Source organism: Loxodonta africana, chromosome 6, assembly GCF_030014295.1.
Source record: "Loxodonta africana isolate mLoxAfr1 chromosome 6, mLoxAfr1.hap2, whole genome shotgun sequence".
NCBI lineage: Eukaryota > Metazoa > Chordata > Mammalia > Proboscidea > Elephantidae > Loxodonta > Loxodonta africana.
Genome location: NC_087347.1, coordinates 137,035,991 through 137,048,481, shown reverse-complemented (window position 1 = coordinate 137,048,481; position 12,491 = coordinate 137,035,991).

The following is a 12,491-nucleotide window of genomic DNA, read 5'->3' as shown; positions in this document are numbered from 1 at the left end:
ATTTCTCTACATAATTAAATGCATATACAGAGAACCAACAGCCAACATTATTCTTAATGGAGCAAAACTGAGAGCCTTCCCCTTGAGAATGGGAATGAGACAAGGATGCCCACTATCACAAATCCTGTTCAATACTGTACTGGAAGTCCTAGCCAGAGCAATAAGGCAAGAAAGGGAAATAAAGAGTAACCAAATTGGAAGAGAAGAAGTAAAACCATCCTTATTTGCATATGATGTGATTGTATAAATAGAAAATCCCAAAGATTCCACAAGAAAACTACCGAACCTGATAGAAAGATTCAACAGACTAGCAACATGCAGGATCAACGCACAAAAATCACTTGCGTTCCTTTACGCTAACAAAGAAAACTCCAAAAAGGAAATCAAGAAAACAATACCATCTACAATTGCCCCCTAAAAGATAAAATACCTAAGAATAAACCTAACCAGGGATGTAAAAGGCTTATACAATAAAAACTATAAAACACTACTACAAGAAACTAAAAGAGGCCTACGTAAATAGAGGCTTGAAATTTTTTTTCAGTTCTTTCAGCTTGAGAAATGCCAAGAGTGTTCTTCCCTTTTGGTTTTCTATCTCCAGGTCTTTGCACATCTTATTATAATACTTTACATTGTCCTCTCAAGCTGGCCTTTGAAATCTTCTGTTCAGTTCTTTTACTTCATTATTTACTCCTTTTGCTTTTTTTTTTTTTTTGCTTTAGCTGTTCAATGTTCAAGAGCAAGTTTCACAGTCTCCTCTGACATCCATCTTGGTTTTTTCTTTCTGTCCTATCTTTTCAATGACCTCTTGCTTCATGTATGATGTCCTTGATGTCATTCTACAATTCAGTTGGTCTTTGGTAATTAGTATTCAATCCATCAAATCTATTCTTGATATGGTCTCTAAATTCAGGTGGGATATACTCAAGCTCGTCTTTTGGCTCTCATGGACTTGCACTGATTTTCTTCAGTTTCAACTTGAACTTGCATATGAGCAATTAATTGATGGTCTGTTCCACAGTCGGCCCTTGGCCTTGTTCTGACTGGCGATATTGAGCTTTTCCATCATCTCTTACCACAGATGTAGTTGATTTGATTCCTGTGTATTCCTTCTGACGAGATCCACAGTGTATAGTCACTGTTTATGTTCCTGAAAAAAGGTATTTGCAATGAAGAAGTTGTTCAACTCGCAAAATTCTAGCATTTGATCTCTGGCATCATTTTTTATCACCAAGGCTGAATTTTCCAACTACCAATCCTTCTTCTTTGTTTCCAACTTTTGCATTCCAAACACTAGTAATTATCAATGCATCCTGATTGCATATCCGATCAATTTCAGACTGCAGAGCTGAGAAAAATCTTCAATTTCCATATCCTTGGCCTTGTTTTTGTTTGGCCTTAGTGGTTGGAGTGTAAATTTGAATAACAATAGTATTAAGTGGCTTTCCTTGTAGGCACATGGATATTATTCTATCACTTACAGTGTTGTACTTCAAGATAGATATTGAAATATTCTTTTTATTTTATTTTATTGTACTTTAAGTGCAAGTTTACAGATCAAGTCAGTCTCTCATACAAAAATTTACATACACCTTGCTATATACTCCTAATTGCTCTCCCCCTAATGAGACAGCACACTCCTTCCCTCTACTTTCTCTTTTCATGTCCATTCGGTGAACTTCTAACCACCTCCTGCCCTCTCATCTTCCCTCCAGACAGGAGATGCCAACATCGTCTCATGTGTTTACTTGATCCAAGAAGATCATTCTTCACCAGTATCATTTTCTATCCCATAGTCCAGTCCAATCCCTGTCTGAAGAGTTGGCTTTGGGAATGGTTCCTGTCTCAGGCTAACAGGTCTGGGAACCATGACCACCGGGGTCCTTCTAGTCTCAGTCAGACCATTAAGTCCGGTCTTTTTACAAGAACTTGAGGTCTGCATCCCAGTGCTCTTCTGCTCCCTCAGGGGTTCTCTGTTGTGTTCCCTGACAGGGCAGTCATCGGTTGTAGCCAGTCACCATCTAGTTCTTCTGGTCTCAGGCTGATGTAGTCTCTGGTTTATGTGGCCCTTTCTGTCTCTTGTGTCTTTGGTGTTCTTCATTCTCCTTGCTCTAGGTGGTTTGAGACCAGTTGATGCATCTTAGATGGCTGTTTGCTAGTGTTTAAGACCCCAGATGCCACTTTACAAAGTGGGATGCAGAATGTTTTCTTAATAGATTTTATTATGCCAATTGACTTAGATGTTCCCCAAAAACATGGTCCCAAACCCCCGCCCCTGCTATGCTGGCCTTCAAAATGTTCAGTTTATTCAGGAAACTTCTTTGCTATTGGTTTAGTCCAGTTGTGCTGACCTCTCCTGTACTGTGTGTTGTCTTTCCCTTCACCTAAAATAGTTCTTATCTACTATCTAATTAGTTAATACCCCTCTCCCTCCCTCACTTCCTCCCCCTTCTTGTAACCATCAAAGAATATTTTCTTCTCTGTTTAAACTCTTTCTTAAGTTCATATAATAGTGGTCTTATGCAATATTTATCCTTTGCAACTGACTAATTCCACTCAGCATAATGCCTTCTAGATTCCTCCATGTTATGAAATGTTTCACAGATTCATCACTGTTCTTTATCAATGTGTAGTATTCCCTAGTGTGACTATACTATAATTTATTTATACATTATCAGTTGGTTAGCACATTGGTTACTTCCATCTTTTTTGCTAGTGTAAACAGTGCTGCAATGAACATGGGTGTGCATATAGCTGTTCAAGTAAAGGCTTTTATTACTGTAGGATATATTCCAAGGAGTGGCATTGCTGGATCGTATGGTACTTCTATTTCTAGCTTTTTAAGGAAGTGCCAGATCGATTTCCGAGTGGCTGTACCATTTTACATTCCGATCAGCAAAGAGTAAGTCTCTCCACAACTTCTACAACATTTATTTTGTGTTTTTTGAATTATTGTTAACCTTGTTGGAGTGAGATGGAATCTCATTGTAGTTTTGATTTGCATTTCTCTAATGGCTAATGATCAAGAGCATTTCCTCATGTATCTGTTAGCTACCTGAATGTCTTTTTTAGTGAAGCGTCTATTCGTAACTTTTGCCCATTTTTTAATTGGGTTATTTGTCTTTTTGTAGTTGAGTTTTTGTAGTATTATGTATATTTTAGAGATTAGGCACTTATTGGAAATGTCATAGCTAAAAGCTTTTTCCCAATCTGTAAGTAATCTTTTTACTCTTTTGGTGAAGTCCTTGGAGGAGCATAGGTGTCCGATTTTTAGGAGCTCCCAGTTATCTAGTTTCTCTTCTGCATTGTTGGTAATGTTTTGAATACTGCTTATGCCATGTATTAGGGTTCCTAACGTTGTCCCTATGTTTTCTTCCATGATCTTTATCATTTTATGTTTCATATTTAGGTCTTTGATCCATTTTGAGTTCATTTTTGTGCATGGTGTGAGGTATCAATCTTGTCCCTTTTTTTTTGCAGATGCATATCCAGTTATGGCAGCACCATTTGTTAAAAAGGCTGTCTTTTCCCTATTTAACTGTTTTGGGGTGTTTGTCAAATATCAACTGCTCATATGTAGATGGATTTATGTCTGGATTCTTAATTTTGTTCCATTGGTCTATGTATCTGTTGTTGTACCAGTACCAGGCTGTTTTGACTACTGTGGCGGTATAATAGGTTCTAAAATCAGGTAGAGTAAGGCCTCCCACTTTGTTCTTCTTTTTCAGTAATGCTTTACTTATCTGGGGCCTCTTTCCCTTCCATATGAAGTTGGTGATTTGTTTCTCCATCTCATTAAAAAATGCTGTTGGAATTTGGATCGGAATTGCATTATATCTATAGATAGCTTTGGGTAGAATAGACATTTTTACAATTTTAAGTCTCCCTGTCCAGGAGCAAGGTATATGTTCCCACTTATGTAGGTATCTTTTGTTTTCTTGCAGAAGTGCTTTGTAGTTTTCTTTGTATAGGTCTTTTACATCTCTGGTAAAATTTATTCCTAAGTATTTTATCTTCTTGGAAAAAAAAAAATCTTCTTGGGGGCGACGGTAAATGGTATTGGTTTGGTGATTTCCTCTTCGATGTTCTTTTTGTTGGCATAGAGGAATCCAACTGATTTTTGTATGTTTATCTTGTATCCTGATTCTCTGCTGAACCCTTCAATTAGTTTGCAAAGTTTTCTTGACGATTCTTTATGGTTTTCTGTGTATAAGATCATGTCATCTGCAAATAGAGATACTGTTACTTCTTTCTTGCCAATCTGGATGCCTTTTGTTTCTTTATCTAGCCTAATTGCTCTGGCTAGGGCCTCCAGCACAATGTTGCGTAAGAGTGGGGATAAAGGGCATCCTTGTCTGTTTCCTGATCTCAAGGGGAATGCTTTCAGGCTCTTTCCATTTAGAATGATGTTGGCTATTGGCTTTGTATAGATGCCCTTTATTATGTTGAGGAATTTTCCTTCTATTCCTATTTTGCTGAGAGTTTTTATCATGAATGGGTGTTGGACTTTGTCAAATGCCTTTTCTGCATCAATTGATAAAATCATGTGATTCTTGTCTTTTGTTTTATTTATATGATGGACTATATTAATTGTTTTTCTAATGTTGAACCATCCCTGCATACCTGGTATGAAACCCACGTGGTCATGGTGAATTATGTTTTTGATATGTTGTTGAATTCGTTTGGCTAGAATTTTGTTGAGGATTTTTTCATCTAAGTTCATGAGGGAGGTAGGTCTGTAATTTTCTTTCTTTCTTTTTCTTGGTGTCTTTACCTGGTTTTAGTATCAGGCATGTGCTGGCTTCATAGAATGAGTTTGGTAGTATCCCGTCCTTTTCTATGCTCTGAAATACCTTTAGTAGTAGTGATGTTAACTCTTCTCTGAATGTTTGATAGAATTCTGCAGTGAAGCCGTCTGGGCCAGGGCTTTTTTTTGTAGTTGTTGGGAATTTTTTGACTACCTTTTCAATCTCTTATTTTTTTTATGGCTCTATTTAGTTGTTCTACCTCTGTTTGTGTTAATTTGAGTAGGTAGTGTGTTCCTAGGAATTCATCCATTTCTTCTAGGTTTCCAAATTTGTTAGAGTACAATTTTTCATAGTAAATTGATATGATTCTTTTAATTTCACCTTGGTCTGTTGTAATATCACTCATCTCATTTCTTGTTCAGGTTATTTGCTTCCTCTCCTGCTTTTCTATTGTCAGTTTGGCCAAAGGTTTATCAACTTTGTTAATTTTTTCAGAGAACCAGCTTTTGGTCTTGTTAATTCTTTCAATTGTTTTTCTGTTTTCCATTTCATTTAATTCTGCTCAATTTTTTATTATTTGCATTCTTCTTGTGGCTGAGGGTTTCTTTTGTTACTCTCTTTCTTTTTATTCAAGTTGTAAGGTTAGTTCTTTGATTTTGGCCCTTTCTTCTTTGTATATGTGAGCATTTATTGATATAAATTGGCCTCTGAGCACCGCTTTTGCTGTATCCCAAATGTTCTGATAGGAAACGTTTTCAATCTCATTGGATTCTCTGAATTTCTTTATTTCATCCTTAATGTCTTCTATAGCCCAGTCTTTTTTGAGCAGGGTATTGTTCAGTTTCCAAGTGTTAGATTTCTTTTCCCTGCTTTTCCTGTTATTGATTTCCACTTTTATGGCCTTATGGTCAGGGAAGATGCTTTGTAATATTTCAATGTTTTGGATTTGGCTAAGGCTAGCTTTATGACCTAATATGTGATCTATTCTAGAGAATGTTCCATGTGCGCAGGAAAAGAAATTATACTTGACTGCTGTTGGTTGGAGTGTTCTGTATATAAGTTTAAATTGATTGTGGCATTTAGACCTTCCGTGTCTTTATTGTGCTTATTTCTGCATGTCCTGTATTCACCGAAAGTGGTGTGTTGAAGTCTCGTACTATTTTTGTGGAGCTGTCTATCTCACTTTTGAATGTTGATAGAGTTTGTTTTATGTATCTTGCAGCCCTGTCATTGGGTGCATAAATATTTAATATGGGTATATCCTCGTGGTATGTTTTCACTTTAATCATTGTATAGTGACCTTCCTTATCCCTTTGTGGTGGATTTAACTTAAAAGTCTATTTTGTCAGAAATTAATATTGCCACACCTGCTCCTTTTTGATTGTTGTTTGCTCGATATATTTTTTTCTGTCCTTTGAGTTTTAGTTTGTTTTTGTCTCTAAGTCTAAGGTGTGACTCTTGTAGACATCGTATAAATGGATCATGTTTTTTATCCATTCTGCAACCCTCTGTATCTTTATTAGTGCATTTAGTCCATTTACCTTCGGTGTAATTACGGATAGGTATGAATTTAGTGCAGTCATTTTGATGTCTTTTTTCATATGTTGTTGACAGTTCCTTTTACCCACTTAATTTTTTGTGCTGAGTAGTTTCTTTTCCTCTTATTCGTGGTTGTTGACGTTGTTTCTGCTGAGTCTCTGTTTTTTTCTTATATTTTATTTTAATGTGCAGGATAGTTTGTCTCTTTTATGCTTACCTTAGTATTATCCCATATTTTTCTAAATTTAAACCTAACTTGTATTTCTTTATAACATTTTGTTTTCCTTTCCATATGAAACATTTATGACTACATTTCTTAGTCCCTCTTTATTGTTTTAATGTAGTCTTCTTTTACATAATAACATCACTGTTTCCCTGTTGTGACTTTTTTTTCCTGATTTCTTTTTGTGATTTCCCTGTCTGTGTTGACATCTGATTGCCCTATCCAGTGTTCTAGTCTTGAGTTGATACCTGATATTATCGATTTTCTAACCAAAGAACTCCCTTTGGTATTTCTTGTAGTTTTGCTTTGGTTTTTACGAATTCCCTAAACTTCTGTTTACCTGGAAATGTCCTAATTTCGCCTTCATATTTGAGAGAGAGTTTTGCTGAATATATGATTCTTGGCTTGCAATTTTTTTCCTTCAATGCTTTGTATAAGTCATCCCATTGCCTTCTTGCCTGCATGGTTTCTCCCAAGTAGTCCAAGCTTATCCTTATTGACTCTCCTTTGTAGGTGACTTTTCCTTTATCCCTAGCTGTTCTTAAAATTCTCTCTATCTTTGATTTTGGCAGATTTGATTATAATTTGTCTTGGTGACTTTCTTTCAAAATCTACCTTATGTGGAGTTTGATTAGCATCTTGGGTAGATATATTCTCATCTTTCATGATATCAGGGAAGTTTTCTGCCAATAAATCTTCAACAATTCTCTCTGTATTTTCTGTTTTGCATGCCTGTTCTGGCACTCCAATTACTTGTAGGTTATTTCAATTGATATTGTCCCAAGTGATTCTTAAGGTTTCTTCATTTTTTTTTAATTCTTTTATCTGATTTTTCTTCAAATATATTGGTGCAAAGTGCTTTATCTTCAAGTTCGGAAATTCTGCCTTCCACTTGCTCAATCTCTTCCTCTGACTTTCTATTGAGGTGTCTACTTCTGTAATTTTATTGTTAATCTTCTGAATTTCTGATTGCTGTCTATGGATTTTTCCAGCTGATTAAATTTTTCATTGTATTTACTGGGTTTTTATTCCTGAATAACAGTTTTAATTTCTTCAACTGCTTTATCTGTGTGTTCCTTGGCTTGTTCTGCATATTACATGATTTCCTTCCTGATGCGTTGAAGGGTTCTGTATATTAATCTTTTGTATTCTGCAACTGGTAATTTCAGGAAGGCACTTTCTTCTAGAAGATGTCTTGATTCTTTGTTTTGAGAGCTTTTTGAACTGATCATGGTCTGTTTTTTTATGTGATTTGATATTGACTGTTGTCTACATGCCACCTATAAGTTATTGTATTAGTTTCTTTTATGTTTGCTTACTGTATCCTAGCTTCTTGCTTTGCTTTGCTTTGATATGCCCAAATGGGTTGCTTGATGAGCTAGCTTGATTATTTTCACCTTTCAAGCTCTGTCATCCTGTCCCCATATGGCTAGAGCTGTTATCAGATACATCAGTCTAGGAGTCTATTCACTTCTCTTTTATGAATTCAGCTCAGGTTTCCAGGTAGCTGATCATCAAGTGTGTGGTATAGGCTCTGACCTACAGTCTTAGAGGGGCAAGGGTGATTGGTGTAGGTACCAGTATCTAGTTGCAGCAGGGGGTTACACTTTGAACAAGCCAGGGGGCTGAGAATCATCCCCCAAGTGTCTCTGAGCAAAGTGCATCCTCTTCCCTAAAGCATACAGGTGGGTGGGTTCTGCAGATGGACCATGGAAACCCAAAGTTTTGGGTTGTAAGAAGTGGGAGGTACCAGTTATCCTTGGACCCCTGCCACAGGTGGCTGGGTGACCTGAGTGAAGCCACTAGTCCTTAGGTCCCTGATGCATGTAGGTGAGGACCCTGTTTAATAGGCAAAGCAGTGTCAAATATCAAACATCCACCTCTCCACCACACAGCTGAAACCATTGTAGTCCACCTAGAAGGGCCTATTCTCCTGAAAGAGGTCCACACAAGTCCATGTAGAGGGAAAAGGTACTCAAAATCCATGGATCATTTATGCCTGGACAGGAGCCCCTTCTGTTCTGAGCTTCTCAGGTTACTAGAGCTGGCAAATTATCTTTTCCCCCAACTGTGAATTTATTCCTTTTCCAAGGGTGGAAGGATGGCTCTAGGTGCTCAACAGGGTGTATCTCAGGCTCAGGGGAATCATCCACAGCTGAAGTTGACTTAGGGGCAGGGGGTGTGGTAAAATATGCGCAAGTACTTAGCTTTTGCTGAGGCCGCCATTCTCTGGTTCTGGGGGTGTGAGCAGGCTGTGCAGCTGGCTGCTTCTCCCTGAGAAAACTGTAGCCGAATGCTAGTACCAGCCTGCCACAGCTGCTTCCGGGAATGGTGCCTTAAGGCTCCCAGTGATTCAGGTAGGGTAACTCCTATCCACTTCTGAACTTTCTTTTCCTCCCCATGCTGCTCAGTTCATTTTCTAGCTTTGTCTTTGGTGTTCAGGGCTCCTAGCTTGTCATGTATATACTCTTTTCACTTGTTTTTTCATGTCTTTGTTGTAAGAGGGCTCACTGGAAATATCTGTCTATTCTGCCATCTTGGCCCCACCTTTAAAATGTTCTTTTTGATGATGAATGCAACACCGTTCCTCTTCAATGTGTCATTCCTGACACAGGAGTCTATATGATTGTCCAATTCAAAATGGCCAATACCAGTCCGTTTGAGGTCATTAATGCTTACAATATCAATGTCATGTGTTCCATTTCATTTCTGATGGTTTCCAATTTTCCTAGATTCATACTTTATACATTTCAGGTTCCTATTATTAATGGATGTTTGCACCTGTTTCTTCTCATTTTTAGCCATGCCACATTAGCAAATGAAAGTCCCGAAAGCTTTACTTCATCCCTGTCATTAAAGTTGACTCTACTTTGAGGAGGCAGCCTTTCCCCTGTTGTCTCTTGAGTGCCTTCCAACCTGGGGGAGGCTCATCTTCTGGCACAATATCAGACAATGTTCTTCTGCTATTCATAAGGATTTCACTAGCTGATTCTTTTCAGAAGTAGACTGTCGGGTTCTTCTTCCTAGTCTGTCTTAGTCTGGAAGCTCAGCTGAAACCTGTCCTCCATGGGTGACCCTGCTGGTATCTGCTGGTAGCTTCCAGCATCACAGCAACTCATAAGCCCCCACAGGATGACAAACTGACAGACACTGACGAAAAAATTCAAGTCTTATGTTGTAATAGTGAAGGATTCTATGGGGGGAAATATTAAATGATACAGGAAGCATCAAAAGAAGATGGAAAGAATACAGAGTCATACCAAAAATATTAGTTGACATTCGACCATTTGAAGAGGTAGCACGCATATGATCAGGAACCAATGGTACTGAAGTAAGAATTCCAAGCTGCACTGAAGGCACTGGTGAAAAACAAGTCTTCAGGGACTGATGGAATATCAACTGAGATGTTTCAACAAATGGATGCAGCACTGGAAGTGCTCACTCATCTATGCCAAGAAATTTGGAAGACAGCTACCTGGCCAATCAACTGGAAGAGATCCATATTTATGTCTTTTCCCAAGAAAGGTGATCCAACCAAATGTGGAAATTATCGAACAATATCATTAATATCACATGCAAGCAAAATTTTGCTGAAGATCATTCAAAAGTGGCTGCAGCAGTATATCGACAGGGAACTGCCAGAAATTTAGGCCAGATTCAGAAGAGGGCGTGGAACCAGGGATATCATTGCTGATGTCAGATAGACCCTCGCTGAGAACAGAGAATGTTTACCTGTATTTTAATGACTATGCAAAGGTATTCGACTGTGTGGGTCATAACAAATTATGGATAACATTGCGAAGAATGGGAGTTCCAGGATACTTAATTATGCTCATGAGGAACCTTTACATAGATCAAGAGGCAGTTATTCAGACAGCAAAAGGGGATACTGAGTAGCTGAAAGTCAGGAAAGGTGTGTATCAGGTTTGTATCCTTTCACCATATGTATTAAACCTGGATGCTGAGCAAATAATCCAATAGTTGGACTGTATGAAGAACAAGGCATCAGAACTGGAGGAAGACTAATGACTTGTGTTATGCAGATGACACAATCTTCCTTGCTGAAAGGGAAGAGGACTTGAAGCACTTACTGATGAAGATTAAAGAGCACAACCTTCAGTATGGATTACACCTCAACATAAAGAAAACAAAAATCCTCACAACTGGACCAAAAAGTAACATCGTAATAAATGGAGAAAAGATTGAAGTTGTCAAAGATTTCATTTTACTTGGATCCAGAATCAATAGCCATGGAAACGGCAGTCAAGAAATCAAAAGACGCGTTGTATTGGGTAAATCTGCTGCAAAGGACCTCTTTAAAGTGTCGAAGAGCAAAGATGTCACCTTAAAGACTAAGGTGCTCCTGACCCAAGCCATGGTATTTTCAATTGCATCGTATGGATGTGAAAGCTGGACAATGAATAAAGAAGGCCAAAGAAGAATTGATGCCTTTGAATTGCGGTGTTGGTGAAGAATATTGAATATACCATGGACTGCCAAAAGAACAAACAAATATGTCTTGGAGGAAGCACAACCAGAACGCTCCTTAGAAGCAAGGGTGAGACTGTATCTTACAACTTTGGACATGTTCTCAGGAGGGATCAGTCCCTGGAGAAGGATATCATGCTTAGTAAAGTACAGGGTCATCGGAAAAGATGAAGACCCTCAACAACATGGATTGACACTGTGGCTCCGTGGCTCCAACAACGGGCTCAAGCATAAAAACAATTGTGGGCATGGCACAGGACCGGGCAGTGTTTCCATGTTACATAGGGTCGCTCTGAATCAGAATTGACTTAATGGCACCTGACAACAGCAACAACACGTAAATGGAAAAGCATCCCATGCTCATGTATTGGAAGATGTAAAATAGTAAAAATGTTGGTACTACCTAAAGCGACCAATAGATACCATGCAATCCTGATACAAACCTTAACAACATTCCTTACTGAAATAGAAAAACTAATGACCAACTTTATACGGAAGGGACAGAGACTCTGAATATCCAAAACTATACTGGAGAAGAAAAACAAGATAGGAGGCCTCAGGCTTCCTCGTATCAGAACATACTACACAGCCACTGTAACCAAAACAGCCTGGTGTTAGTTTAACAATAGACACGGACCAGTGGAATCGAATTGAGAATCCAGAAATAAATCCGTCCACTTGTGGACAATTAATTTTTGACAAGGGGTCAATCTATTTGATTGGGGAGAAAGAGGCTCTTTACTAAATGATGAGGCAAAACTGGATATACAATTGCAGAAAAATGAAACAGAACCCATTCTTCACAGACATGAAACTAATTGAAAATGGATCAAAGACCTAAATGGTAAACCTAAAATTCTAAAGTTTCTGGAAGAAAACATTGGGAGAAAATTTTGGGACCTAATCTTTTTGTGAAAACAGGATAACAAACGTAACAACAAATACATGAATAGCAGAAGAAGAATGAGATAAATGGGGTCCCATAAAAAGTAAAAACTTATGCTCATTAAAAGAATTTATCAAAAGAGTAAAAAGACAACCTACAGACTTGGAAAAAAATCTTTGGCAATGACATATCTGATAGGGTCTAATATTCAAAATATTGAAAATCTCAACAACTCAACAATAAAAAGACAAACAACCCAATTATAAGAGGAGCAAAGGACATGAACAAAAACTTCACAAAAGAGGACATTCAAGCAGTCAACAAATTCAAGAAAAGATATTCACAATCATTAGCCATTACCCGTTGCCTCTGAGTCTATTCCTAGCAACCCTATATATGAGTCTATAGCCGTTAGAGAGATACAAATCAAAACTACAATGAGATACCATCTCACCTGGCTAAAATGGCAGTGATTAAAAGCAAACAAACAAAAAAAACCCACAGACAACAACAAACGTTTCAAGAATGTGAGGAGATTGGAGTCCTTATCCATTGTAAAATGGTTCAATCACTATGGAAAACAGTATGGTTCTTCCTCAAAAAACTA